This window comes from Alosa alosa, chromosome 5 (assembly GCF_017589495.1).
Source record: "Alosa alosa isolate M-15738 ecotype Scorff River chromosome 5, AALO_Geno_1.1, whole genome shotgun sequence".
Classification (NCBI taxonomy): Eukaryota; Metazoa; Chordata; class Actinopteri; order Clupeiformes; family Clupeidae; genus Alosa; species Alosa alosa.
Genome location: NC_063193.1, coordinates 3721799 through 3735488, shown reverse-complemented (window position 1 = coordinate 3735488; position 13690 = coordinate 3721799). Strand labels below are relative to the sequence as shown.

Sequence of the window (13690 nt, the reverse complement as noted above, 5' to 3'; positions counted from 1 at the left end):
GCTTCTTCAAGTAAGGGATGTATGCTCCAATGCAAATGCAGACCCTGGGTGCTATAAATTCAGCTCATGAGTTTGAGCTATCGTTTTATCAATGCCTTAATGAGGCCCAGACATCCCAGGACCTTGGGCCTTGTGTGTCTCCATCTATCATTTATCTTCCTTTTGAAATGTTACGCTTTGGTGATAGAAGGAGTTTGCTTTTAGCTTGAAAACCCACTTAGAGATAAAAGGGTCAAACAGGGAGGACAATTATGTAAGTATTTCTTTTTTGTATGGAAATGTCCCGGGCCAGAGTGTGTTTAGTTTCAATGTGTGTTTTATGGCCCAAGTGCAGAATCAGTGCACTTTGCCGTAGTTGGATAATCATCCCATCGTGAATCAGTGACCTCAGTATCAGGTGCTTCTGTTTCTAAATGCATTCTCGTATTTCAGCGAACTCTGGGCACATATGCTTTCCATTACGAGCGCCCGGCGCAGGCTACTGTGTACTGACCTTCCTAAGGCTCGTGCATATGTGAATGAGATTACTCCCATCAGGCAGCCGGCCTCTTACTGAATTCTCATTTATCAGAGAGGCTGTAAACATGCAAATGCCACAAACTGCTATAAAACCGCTTCCAAGGACACGTTGGTATTAATAGCCATGGGTCATCCACTTCCACAGCTTGTCCACAGCCTTGCTTGTTGGTTGCGTTTTTAAAAATAATTTGTTTTGTAACTTTGTGACTGCTCAATAACAGCTTTGTAAAGATAGTATTATGAGCTGGGGAAAGCTGAAGTAATTGTTTTTCACTTTTGTTCATGAAGTGATAAAGGAGAAACTGTGAGGCAGTTTTTTTTTTTATCTTTCAGCCCCTTCCTTCTTCTAACCACAACATGCTAATAGTCCTCCTGTATTGGATATCCTAATGAAGACCTTATAAGGATATTGACGGTAATCCTTTTAATGACTGGAGCTGCTTTTTCATCCACATTTCTCTCTGTGAGCAATGTCAAAGCCTGAATAGCTGCAGTGAGTCTCTTTAATGTCTCGGATGATGAATTATCTCAAGATACACAGCATCGTTCATTCTGTCATGGTGAGATCCATCCATCATCATAATAACATTATGTGCTGTATAAGCTTAGACTGTTGAGCATTTAACTTCTGCAATGAACCATACAGAATTGTTTAAAACAAATCCAGAAAATAAGTATTTCAATTTGCCGCGAATTATGATTGTGTAGTTGATCTATAGATAAACCATTCACAGTGTGTATTCTGTGTGTCGCCGTCCCTCTGATTGTAATTAAGGAGATCTGTGAGATCTGTGCAGTCTCCATTGTAATTGGGTGCTGATTCATTTCCTGTTGGCTCACTAGGGCTGCCTACCCTACATAGAGAGCCATGGCAAAGAAGGCCCCAGAGAGATAGTGAAATCAGCCACTCTGAAGCAGGCCTGTAAATCTCATGGCACTCTGGGGGGTCCTCATCTTCTGGGGGAGCGGAGCAGGATGTGGGGAGTTCTTAGGCAGCTCGTGGGTAGCTTGCACCCTGAGCTCCTTCCTGGAGTCACAGAATTTATTCTGATATGGCCACAACCCGAAAGAGATGGTCCCCTAAGTGAATCCATTCCAAGGGAAGTGAAATTATCAGGACATGTTCCTTCCCCCTGTGGTGTGCTTTCAGTTGTGCTGCTGTGGCCCATTGGGGAAATGGATGTAGAGGAGTCGCAGTAAGTAGGAGTGCATGTGTGTTTGTGCGTCTGCATGTGTGTTGCATGTGTACTTTTGTGGGACGGAGGTCTCCTTTGTTCTTGCGGGCTTTGTTTTTGTGACCGCTGGCGCGGCGCTGCGGTGCTGTACTGGGCTGCTGAGGGGCTCGCTGGCTCCTGTGGGCCCTTCTGTGTCATTACTGCGCCATGGCAGAACGGCTTGTAATCAGATGAAGGACTCTCTGCGCTGCGCTGTGCTGTGCTGTGCTGTGCTCCCTGTATTCCATTACACTTTGCATCCCTTGGCCCGCCAGTGTGAGTGCACCGCGGAACCACCGCCAATGAGCTTATGTCAGCCCTTGATTAGCCAGAGAAGCACGTGGTGCTGGAGGAGGAGGAGGGCCGGGAGTGGACGCCTTGTGGACGTCACGTCACCTTTTTTAAATAGTTAATCTGGCCAGCCAGCACAATGACTCCTTTAACCCTTTCCCCACCCCCTTCTTCCACACACACACACACACACACACACACACACACACACACACACACACACACACACACACATCTATCCCGTGTGTATGTATTGCCATGGAGGCTGAGTAATTCTCCTCAGCTTCTGCTGAATTTTGCTCTGCATTTCCAAATGTAGTCCCCCTACAGGCTCCTCTACCGGCCGTGCCTGAGTTGCTTCAGTTGATGAGCTCCCAGTGGGACGCTAGCGCCTGACTCCATAGGATATTACACGACCAATGTCGTCATATGGTGCCAGTTGAGCAACACGGATAGGCTTCCTTCCGGCGTCTTACAGCGCTATACTGTGCTGCTGGCTGCTTTGCCATGCAACAGAAAGCAGGTTAGAGCCTGGGGTGTGGGGGGTGGGGGTTGCCAGTGAGTAACCCCCTACTTCGAGACCTTAGCAAGCTGTGGTTTGTTTTTTGAAGGAAGTGGCTTTCCGTAGGAGGGAAACATTACGATCGGGAGGCTCTGAGAATTCGAGACAGTGCCTCATCCCACTCCGCGATAAAGCTGGTTTGGAATGGTGGTAGTGGTTGTAGCCGTTTCCTAAATTGAAAATGCTAATGCATTCAGCCTTTGTGGAGGTGGCCCTAATCGCATGGAGTCAAGCGGAGGGGAACTGCTTTGATTTGCAGTGCGTGCTGGAGGGGGGCTCTGCTCCATCCAGATAGAGCCATATCTGCAGTCCTCGGGAGCACAGCTTCCAGCTAATCCTTTCAATGAGCCACTCCAAGGAGGATTTACCTGAAATGTTGTATACTGTACACAGTTTGTTTATTTATTTATTTATTTATTTATTTATTTCTATTCTTTATTTAAATTTGCCTGAAGACAGCCTGATTCCTTACATTTCAGCCTTCCTCGCTGCTGGGTAAAATAAGCTGGTAATGATGGCAATGTTTACAGTGTTCAGTCATTCTCAGACTGTGTACATTGCAGTTCACTCGCATTTCTTATAGCACAAGTGGGATCAGTCTTTCTAAGAAGGGAGACATCTTCCCTTCTTAGAAACATTGCATTCCAAGCAGTCACTGGAAAACTGGTTTAGATTACCTGCATCTGGAGTGACAACAAACTGCCCATCTTGGCTCTGTGTCATATGGACCTAACAGCTATCGAAAGATATGTATAGACAGTGAGAGTATTCAAAGCCCAACTGTGCCTCAAGATAGGATGTGAAAACTAGGCCAGATGCGATCCATTCCTGTGTGCCTGTCTGACTGCCTCTGTGCTTTTTGTGCATTGTTGCCTTTGTTTTAAAAGATGCTGTTTAAATGCACAAACAGTTGAATGGGTTAAGAGTAGGATGAGCAGGCTTAACTGCTTAAGTCGCACCGACTGACATCAACCGCAAAGCAGACAGATTTCATTGTTGCTCACTAGCTAGAGAGTAATTGCTCTATCTCCATTCCTGGATGCTGGAATCATCCGTGGATTAAGCTAGCCGGTGGTTTAGTGGTGAAAGATGGTGGGTTTTAGGGGGAGGGTGGGGAATTACCCCAGAGGCTCACAGAAAGACAGGGAGGGAGGATAAAGGGAGGGATGCCGTCTTTTCCAATAGCAGAGAGGCAATGGATAGCAGCTGATGCTCCTTGGCCTCACTCATTAGTTGAGTGGATATCTGAAACCAATGAGCCTCAAAGAGATTGTCACTGACTCCTCAATTCCATTAAGTTGATTTACATTATTTAGCTAACTCGTTAATCAAATTTTCCTGAGGATTTAAGCGGCATGACAACCCCTAAAACATGGATAGTGAAAGAGAGGGAGAAAGAACGAGAAACAAACAGATGGAAGCCATTTCGACTGTATTGACTTAAACGGCACAGTGCAGGCCGAGGGGGTTCACCAAGGTTGAACGCATCTGCGTGGATACAGTGTCTGAATGAGACCAGTCGGGCCCAGTCGCTTATCTCCAAGGCTGAGATAGAGGACTCTGCATTCAGACAGCAAAGATAAATTGCGACGACAGGCGGGAATTGAAATGAAATGTTAATGGCAAGGCCGCTCTTGGTTGCGGTCTATTCAGAGATGAGATGGTGAGTTTTCTACAGGCAAAAACAATTTATTCTGGAAATGAATTTCATGTTTCTTATCCCCAACCCCACCATAATGCTGTTTTGTGACACATCCATGAGAGGGTGGGGTAGGAGGATGGCTGAAATTTAAGATGACTTCTCTGTTGCCAAGGAAACAGTTTAACACCTAAATGTTTTTAGAACAATGGCTGCTTTGCCAATATAACTATAACTGTGAGTAGTCATTTGACTTGGATGCTGTCAGCAAGTTTAAATGTAAATGCTCTGATAATGTATTTTCATTTATTTATATTATCATATTTAGTGGCAGAGAAGCATTTTACCATGAAATGTGGTAGCAATTTCAAATATATTTCAAGGAGGAAAACCCCTATGTTAAGAATTATTTAGAGATACTGTAGCTCAAGGTGTAGACGGCTGAAGTCTAATACCTCTACCCGAGTAAACAGAATTTTAAGATGCTTATTGTTTCCTTCGGTGATATTTTCTGAGTGCTTCCCCCAAAGAAAAGTCAAAACTGCTACTAGCCTATCATGGTAGAGTTTACAGAGTCCTTCCTAAGCTCTTTATCCCTGATGTTTATTTTTCGGCAGGCACGTCTGTAATGGAAGAGAACTGTAATCTTCCTGGGAGGCAGTCACAGTAGTGCCTAACTGACAGTTTTTTTTTATAATTTCATTTGAATCCGTGGAACTGTTCATGGAAGGGCACCATAGCCCTAAGCAACTATAGAAAGGCCTGTCCAGCCTCTTAAATTCTGACATTTCTTTACTCTAGGCAAGGCAGTTATATTTAGAGTTTTCTTTGCCATAACTCAAGACTCATAATCTATTTTCTATTCTGTTCATCTCAGAATGGTATGATGATATTTCTGTTTGAAATTGGAAAGTGACAAAAGTGACAACAGGTTGTCGCTTCAGTGAGGGAGCTGAACAACATATTTGTTTGTTTTTCTCAGTCTTAAGCGTCAGCCGCTCAAGTGAAGTAAGATTTGGTCATGTGTAAAATGAAATCACTGCTGTAAAAATAAATTGCTAACTTGAAAAGATGCTTGTAATTAATCTGTGGCAACAAACAGGCTTCACACCGGCAGGCCTAGTCAAGTATAATAGCGCTGATGCGTTGCTTTGTTCTTGATAGAGTACAAGACAACAGGCACCCTGTTGCCACCAGGAAAATTTGATACAAGGTGATCTATGGGGTTGCTGACGAAATTAATGAAACATTTCCATTAGAGGAATTGCATGACATCAGTGATATAAGGGCACGGTAATCAAAAATGTCTTCTGACACAGGAAAGAAAATTAGATATTGAACAACCGTCATCTGTTCCTGCGTGGAGCAGCCAAAGGGGAGGAGATATATGAGATGGGCCTCCAGAAAAAGAGGAGTCTATCAGGGCGGGTCATCCGGGGGTGGGGGGGTGGGGGGGTAGAACAACACATTTAGTTTAGGCTGCAGGAAAGGGGGCTGCTTTGTTTCCATAGTTTCCCCCTAGGTACCAATAACAAGTCCTTATTTCAATTCTCAACTTTAGCTTTAGATGTGTCATATTTTTTATATATATAATTTACGCGCTCAAATTGTAAATTAGGCAATTACACAATTTGATACTTGTACACTTACTGTACATAGACAAAGCTTGATAAAGTTGCCCGGCATGGTTTTGGAACTAGCATGCACATTGTCTCAATGGATAGATGAGCTGCTTATGTATCGAAACTAGCGCTGATACACAGACTGAGCTTTCACAGGATACGGAAGGGAGGGTTGTGTTGTGTGGTGTAACTCTAGCCAATAGCATGCATAATTAGCGTCATGCATAGTTACTTTTACAATTACCTTGTCGAGGAGGCCCTCTCAGTGCAATCATGCATGCTATTGTGTCGCCTGTGGAGCCGGAGTCACTTTTGCACCAGGGTGCATCCTCATCAGCAGAGCACGGGGGAGTTCATCAGGCCATGATTGGTTTTTTGGGAGGTACGGGGTTAGTGAGACAGTGATTGAACCTGGGGAAGGTGGTTATTATGCCAGATATGAAATGGCAAACTGCTATAATGTTAGTAGAAAATACAGGGTTCTTTTGCTTCTCTTTTGAGGAGAGCCCTAGAGTTCAGTAATTCACAGACAAACAGTACCCACCCTATTCCTATTAGGGTCTATTCAGAGATAATCTTACTGCTTATGCTAAATGCACTTTAAAATTCTCTTTTAAAATATACCACAGGTGTGCATTTTAATGGAATATCTGGGACTGTTTCACAAAGAAACCTCTCTGGCTCTTTGGTCCTGCGTTCATTTTTGTGCCCAGCCCTCTCCTCTGTGAAGCCTCACACATGGCTTGATTTATAACAGGCGAAGGTGTGGCAAGCCCTAGCCAAATGTTTCAAATAAACTGCTGGAATTTGAGCTTGTAAATGGAATTCTCTTTGTGAATGGTGAAGTGTTTGTCATTCTCCGTCTCTGTCACTTCGCTGGCGTGCCCTCACTCGTGGCGTTGGAAACAAAGGGCCCACAGCTGTCAGCTGAGAGCCCCAAGAATCTGCGGCATCTGAAGCTGTGCTCTGAGGTGACGGCCGGCCGGGATATAGGAGTGTTGAACGTGCCTGACACCATGGTATACTGTGGCATACATGTAGCATACAGTCTCACTGCAAGCTCATGGTGTAGTGAAACACTATGTGGCAGGTATATATTAACGGCACATAAACATATCAATAAAACCACAATTTTGTAAATGTAAATTTGTGACATAGTTTGTAAATATGTAAACATCTCCCTAGCCATCATCTTGAAAATGTTTAATATACTAGTGAGATGCAGTATATTAGTGAACACTAATAATAGTATTGGACAACACTGCAACCCCTTGAAGAAAAACATTATGCTGAAGCAAAACATTTATTCCTTTGAAGAAAGCTTTTATGGGGGTATGGCTATTTTATGAAATTAGGCATCCCACTGGGTGTACCCCATTTGAAATGACAGTTGAATTGAGTGTGACAGCCTGCTGCCTTTTTCAAAGAGTGTGTATAGCTGTACTTTAGAACCTGTGTGCTTGACTAACCACTAACAGAGGATGGTTGATGTTCTGTCTGTCAGTTCTATTTGTGGTGAAAGTGGCTATTTCTTCCTAGCCTAGTGAACTGATAATTGCCTAGAACGTGTACATGGATCATTTGCATTTGTGTGAGGACTAGCAGAGAAAATAGGATCCAGGCATCCACTTAAAGGTCGGTCCACTCCTGCATGGCATGAACATTGTGAGAAGTAGTTTAAATTGGAATATTTTTTGTGTTGAATGGCGAAGTGCCCTACATCTCCACTCTTTGTATGACTATACAATGCTCAGTGGCAAAATATTTTTCAAAATAAGCCATTTTTTCCTCATAGCCTGCTGGTGCTATAGCAGATAAGTTAGTTAGTACCCATAAGGGTGTGAGCAGGGTGTGTTTCACTTCCTCAGTGTAGGTGGAAATTATGTATTTGTCTTGATGGCTCACTAAATGGGGAAATACACATACCTACAGATAAGAATATGTATGAGACCAAACAACAATTCATGCATTAGACTGTAGCAGCATGTAGGGTATGCTTTTACTCTCCCGCCACTTTTGATTTGTTTTCTAAAATAAATTCACTGTACTGAAATATACATCATTCCCCTCCAGAGATATCCCACTGTATATAATTCTACCGATTTTTGCTGGCCACTACAGAGTTTTTGTTAATGATTTCTGTGCTGGAGGCCTCCATAGCTGGTGGCAGAGGATCGAAGCTGTCGTTTACGTCTCTGCAAATTTGGCCCTGAGTCCTATGAGCATGACATCCAATTAGGGCCAAGCACCAGACCAGACCACGTGGTCAAATGAGCGGGCCGCCTCTGGAGTTCTTTAAGCCGGTTTGGGCTCTCCAAGACTCGTGTTAGACCTTCAAACGCTGTTTGCCTCAGACGGCACTTTACTACAATATTGGCTTTGAGATGCATTATTAATTTGCCTGGCAGGGAAGACGATTTTCATCTATTCGCTAGAGTTTCATTGCATTTATGTAGAGAGAAGGAGACAGACTGCTAACACGGTGGAAAAGAATTTGGGACTTTTTGCAGTGCTCATCCCGCCATACAGTAGATGCAGTTCATGTCCAGACTGACAATATCAAAATAAAACCTAAGCTTCAGATGTGGAAAGCTTTTTCACTGTTGTATACAGTACATATTGTATTGCTGAAAGGGATGATGCCAGAGGCATTTTGTCTCTGTGCTGCTTAGCCCAGGTCCATCAACAGATTAGTGCTGTGCTCGTTTAAAGCAGATTGCCCCAGCCTTGGCCCGCAAGCTGCCTCGTAGGCGGAGGTGTTGTGACTGCTGGTGTGCGTGTGTGTGAGGCCATTGCTGATAGACTCCTAAACATAGCCAAGTAGAAAAGTGCTTCTGTTCATATCGGACAAACTCATAGTGAAACGTAATCATGTGAATTGCTATCATGTTGACAAAAATAACCTAACATTAATGGAAATCGAAATTTTTATGACGACACCTAAATGAAATGATTTCCTCTTTTGACATGTGAAATGCTTTATTGTCTGTATAGCTTTATAGAAGTGTGTGTGTGTGTGTGGGGGGGGATTCTTGTAATGTAGACAGTAACATTAGAGGTGCTTTGGTTCACAAGCAGATAGTACTTCCTCAAAGAGTGGTTGGTTGCTGAGGATCAGATGACGTGCATGTTGACTCACACTGTAGTAAGATTACACAGTGCCAAGCCTGACAATGTAGCTCACTACTGCCAATTCCAAAGGTACGGTGTTGGAATTATTACTATATCACATTTAGCACTGCAGATTCTAATGTTCTTTTCAGCAGTTTGGCTAACATTATGAATTAGGTTCATTGAATCTATAGTCAGGTTTTGTTTTGATCATTCTCTTAACTCCTCAAGGTCACACCCCATTATGTGCCTGATGTCATGAAAGGGTGATTTTCTCTTCTGAGAACAGATGTAAGCTTTAATGGCAAGCAGCCATGCTGAAGAGTTGTTCCATATGAAGGCTTTCACTCAATCAAGCAATTTGGTCATCAAGTGGCATTTACTGTAGTTCCCTTGGCATTTACATGGCAGAAAGACTGACGCCACTGCGCTAACCATCCTGATTAAAAGAGAATGATGGGCAAAATGGGTCCATAGTACAGCCATATCCCAGCTAACAATGTTGCATTCAAAAAGGTTGTTGTAGCATTTCCATGTAGTTATTGCAGTATGGACTACTGCCAGTTTTTGGTAGGTGTGCAAAATTATTTTGAAGCAAAGATGTCAACCCAGGAGGCCAACACATTTGGCTCATGTTCCCCATGTTCCCCATGGCACACACACACACATAGATATATTTAGCAAAAATAAGATTGCTCTACCGCACACTGTTGACTTTTACTCGATTTTATTTAGAGCGAACAACGCGTTTCACATACAGCGTCCTCAGGTTGTTTGCATAATATATGAGATTACATTCTAAAACAATGTCACCATTTATTAGGCTCCATAGACATTTTGATCATTTGTAGCATGAAAAAACATTAAAGTGTGAAAGACATTGTGTGAATATCTAGGGAATCTGATCACCTGTAATGTTGTAGAAACGTTCCCCCTTTAGCTGGTATTGTGCATGATGGGCCCAGAGAGAGCAGGGTAGAATCTCATGAATATAGTCAAGCCCCTGGTTCTGCACCTAAAACCACTTTAGTAGAACGCAACATTCAGACACTCCACTCAATTGGAATGTCTGCTTTTAGTGTTGATGTTACATGTCAGTGCAGCAGCCTTGTCAGGCTAGAATGTGTGTCTTTGAAGTTCCCTTGCATATGTTTTGTTCATTTCATTTCTATCTCCCATCACTTTTGCATTTGAGAAACTGCCTCCTAATATAATGCCCACTTGTTAAAGATGCATCAGGTTGTAATGTTAATGTTTAAGATGCATCATGTTGTAATGTTGATGTTAAAAATGCATCAGGTTGAAATTCTGCAGCGCTTGGAAGTGTTTTGTATGCGTGTGACCCTTGTGCAGCTTTACAGACACAGCATCACTGGACAGTCCCACTTTAGATAGTTGTAGTATCTCTTGTATGTTTCTGGCTATAAGTTTCTGCTTCAAATCTGTCAGAGCTTTTTTATTTTAATGCATCCTTACAGCTGTTCACTCCAGAGTGTAGGTCTAGGTGGAACAGCGTATTTGTGGCAGTTTATTTGCATAGGTTTGCTGATATTTGTATTGGTAAAAAATTTGAGATGCATGAAGACAGGAGCCCATTTTTGTCTAATTATTTCTGTGCTAGCCATGTAAATGTATCTACAGTTTTTAAATGTAACACTGTTTAATATGAGCCTATGACTGCTAATGCCCAGGGACTCAGATAATGGCGGTAATGGTTTTCTGGCTAGTAGAGACCAGTGTCTGCCTGCAGATTTCATATTCCATTTTTAATTAAATATAGCAGATGATTCGTGCGGGAGCAATTGGAATGCAAGATTGATATGCAGAGCAAAGGGAGGCATCGCACAATGGCTGCCCGCTCTCCATCTTATCATCAAGGATTGGAATGGCCGCTCCATCACAGAGCTACCCACCAGGCCAGGCCTGATTAAGTTGTGTCGCATCATGATTGACAGCTCTGGGAAAGGTTCTGATATTTAAATGTGTGACCTCATTCTTTTTGTTGGGAGCGGATCCCTCGTGCGGCATTTGGAGGCCTTCAGAAGTGATTGTGCAGACGAAGACCATAAGCAGCACTTTCATCTCCCAGCTCACCGTACGCCTCTGTTATGGAAATAAAAGATGAGGGCCGAGAGAAGAGAGGGAAGACGGAGAAACAGAAATGTTATTGTGAGATACAGCTGTTCAGGAGAAAGGCGCAGCAGCAGTGACATTGAGAACAAGCGTATTGTAATTGGATATAGTGTGGCATTGAAGTATTTCTGATTCTGCCTGTCACCTGGGCTATGTATTAGTTGGGGCTGATATTACTGTACCTCCTCCTGCACCTCACCGCTATTTTCCTACAATTGTCCTACAGAAAACATTATCTAGGGCTTCTGTAACAAGAGAAAGAGAGAGAGAAAGAGAGAGAGAGAGAGGTACTGGGACTTTGGAGCACCATTACATAGCCTATACTTAGTAGAAAAACTTGCCAACATATTGCTACTATACTCTGGGAGAATGAGCCTGAGTGCACTCCTAGCAAGTTGTATCCTGTTAGAGAACGGCACATTATCAAGTCTATTCTCCATTCGAAATTGAAATAGCTGTACTCTGTGAAGGGTATTTGTAGTTTGTGAGAGCACTGGACTCTGACAGAGGGCAGTTGTTGTGAGAGATCGGTAGGCTGCTATTTTTGGACTTTTGGACTCTGCGAGTGAAGAGCGACAATAGGACATGAGCAAGCCAAGGAGATGCCTGATAAGGAGCGCCCCTCTGAGAGACCTGCCATGGGAACCACAGGCCACGCGCTGGATTCCCACTAAATCCCTTTAGGAGTTTAGTTTTAATTGTGTTTAGCAGCTAAACTCCCACGCAGATATGTGTCCTTAACTCCTTCTCCCTATTGTCTACACACACACACACACACACACACACACACACACACACACGCTCCATCTATCTCTTTTCCTGGTGTTTTCTCACCTCTGTGGCGAGTGTGTGTGTGTTGGTTTGCCAGGCTGGAGGGAGCCACTGGGAGCTGACTAAATGATTGGCCTGTCAGTGTCCAGCAGCTCCAGCCGGCCTGACTGTCTGCCTCGGCCTCTCGCCGGGCTCCATACCACCTCCCTGCAGAGGGCCGGCACAAGTGAAGAGAGAAGGATGGAGACAGAGTGTTTGTGGTCAGCTAATTGAGCTCCTGCCCCTTGTCCCAACCCATTAGCCGTCACTGTGCTTTGCTCAGATTAGCTCTTAGCTCCAAGTTGTTTTGCGTCTAATAGGGCCGCAAGACTCCTAAGCATGTTTTGCCAATATGAACATCAGTATGGGTGGTGATGAGTTTAATCATGTCTCAACCTCAAAGTTTCAGACACCATTTCTCTCTCTCTCTCTCTCTCTCTCTCTCTTTCTCTCTCTCTGTCAATGTGTTATGTGGTTGGGGGGTGTCAGGTTGTTAGTTTCTTCATGAACATCCTGCTGGTATTCATTAATGTCTCACAGGTTTGCGCATGTTTAATGATTAACACGTTGCCTCTGGCTTAGTTTCCTGGTCGTAGCCAGTGAGAGAGGATAGTGTTTTCCTTTTTCCTGAAGGCCTTCTGTTTAATAGTTCCCCATCACCATCTCATTGACAGCACTTGGCCAAGCTAATAAAAGAATACTGCCTCTCCTTCTAAAAGACGACTTATTATCTACAATATCACATAGTAAAATTATATGTAACGAAGTTTGACAGTTGATGTCATGTAATCGAAACTACTTGTGTGCACAAATTCCAGCTCCCTAACAACAATGTTTGGCTAAAAGAGTTGGGCTTTTTTTTTCCAAGTAAAACCCTGTGACATTGGACACAACTCTGTCATCTCATTGTCAAGTGCGGCCCTGGCCCGCTGTCTCTCCTAGCCAGGGCTGTATTTACAGTGAACTGCCTGTCCCCAGAGGAGATCTCGCATGTCTGCTTGCCAAGCCAGGTCATCAATCAGCTCCTCAGCAGTCCTGCCCCTGGAACAAACAATCCCAGCCAGCCTCCATGCTGCTGCGTATAATCCAGCCCTGTGCTCGTACATCACCCCTCAACAGCCCCCACTCCACTCCACTCCACCCCGCCCGCCTCAATATGCAGCTCCTGTTTTCATTTCAGATGTATGCAACAGTCCAAGAACCAGTGCGTTCCTAACAGCGTGTGTGTGTGTTGTTCAGGTAGAAAACGAACAGGCAGATTTGCTGGATGTGTGTGTGTGTGTGTATGTGTGTGGAAGTGGTGCACCTAGGAAGCTGGAATGTGGGCCATTTTCCATCAAGGCTGTTTCCTTGGAGCTTTATTCGTGGCCTCTGCCTTCTGGTGAATCTGGCCATGAATAGTGTTTTTATTCCCCTCTGAATGGGAATCGCAACTACATGGGAAGACCCCCTCTCTCTCTCTCTCTCTCTCTCTCTCTCTCTCTCTCTCTCTCTCTCTCTCTCTCCTCATTATCTGGCTCTCTCTCTCTCTCTTTCTCTCTCTCGTTATCTGGCTCTGTTTTTCCTTCATACACTTTTTCAGTGTGTCTTTCTTTGTCTGTTCTCTCTCTCTCTTGCTGCTTTTTTCTCGGGATAACCTCTCGTCCCGCCTCTCCCCCCATCCTGTATGTGTTGGCACAGCCATGTGGAGATAGCTCAGCCAGTGTTGTGTAGAGGTGGGGATAAACAGAGTGAGGGGAACATTCGCATGAAGCTACGCAATAAGCTAGCAGGGTTGCTCAGTTCAGGA

At 43.9% G+C, this 13690-nt stretch overlaps 1 protein-coding gene across 7 annotated transcripts in view; it reads left to right on the top strand.

Annotated features, from left to right (window-relative positions):
- Positions 1-13690, top strand: part of sema6a (sema domain, transmembrane domain (TM), and cytoplasmic domain, (semaphorin) 6A) — a 72790-nt gene that overhangs the window by 14966 nt on the left and 44134 nt on the right. Inside the window, exon 1 of one of the 7 annotated variants that reach the window (XM_048243091.1) lies at positions 912-934. The exons of the other annotated variants lie outside the window; for them this stretch is intronic. The gene's annotated coding sequence lies outside the window, so the exon portion shown is untranslated. Of the gene's footprint in view, positions 1-911; positions 935-13690 lie in introns of those variants that run through there. 7 annotated transcript variants of the gene reach the window in all.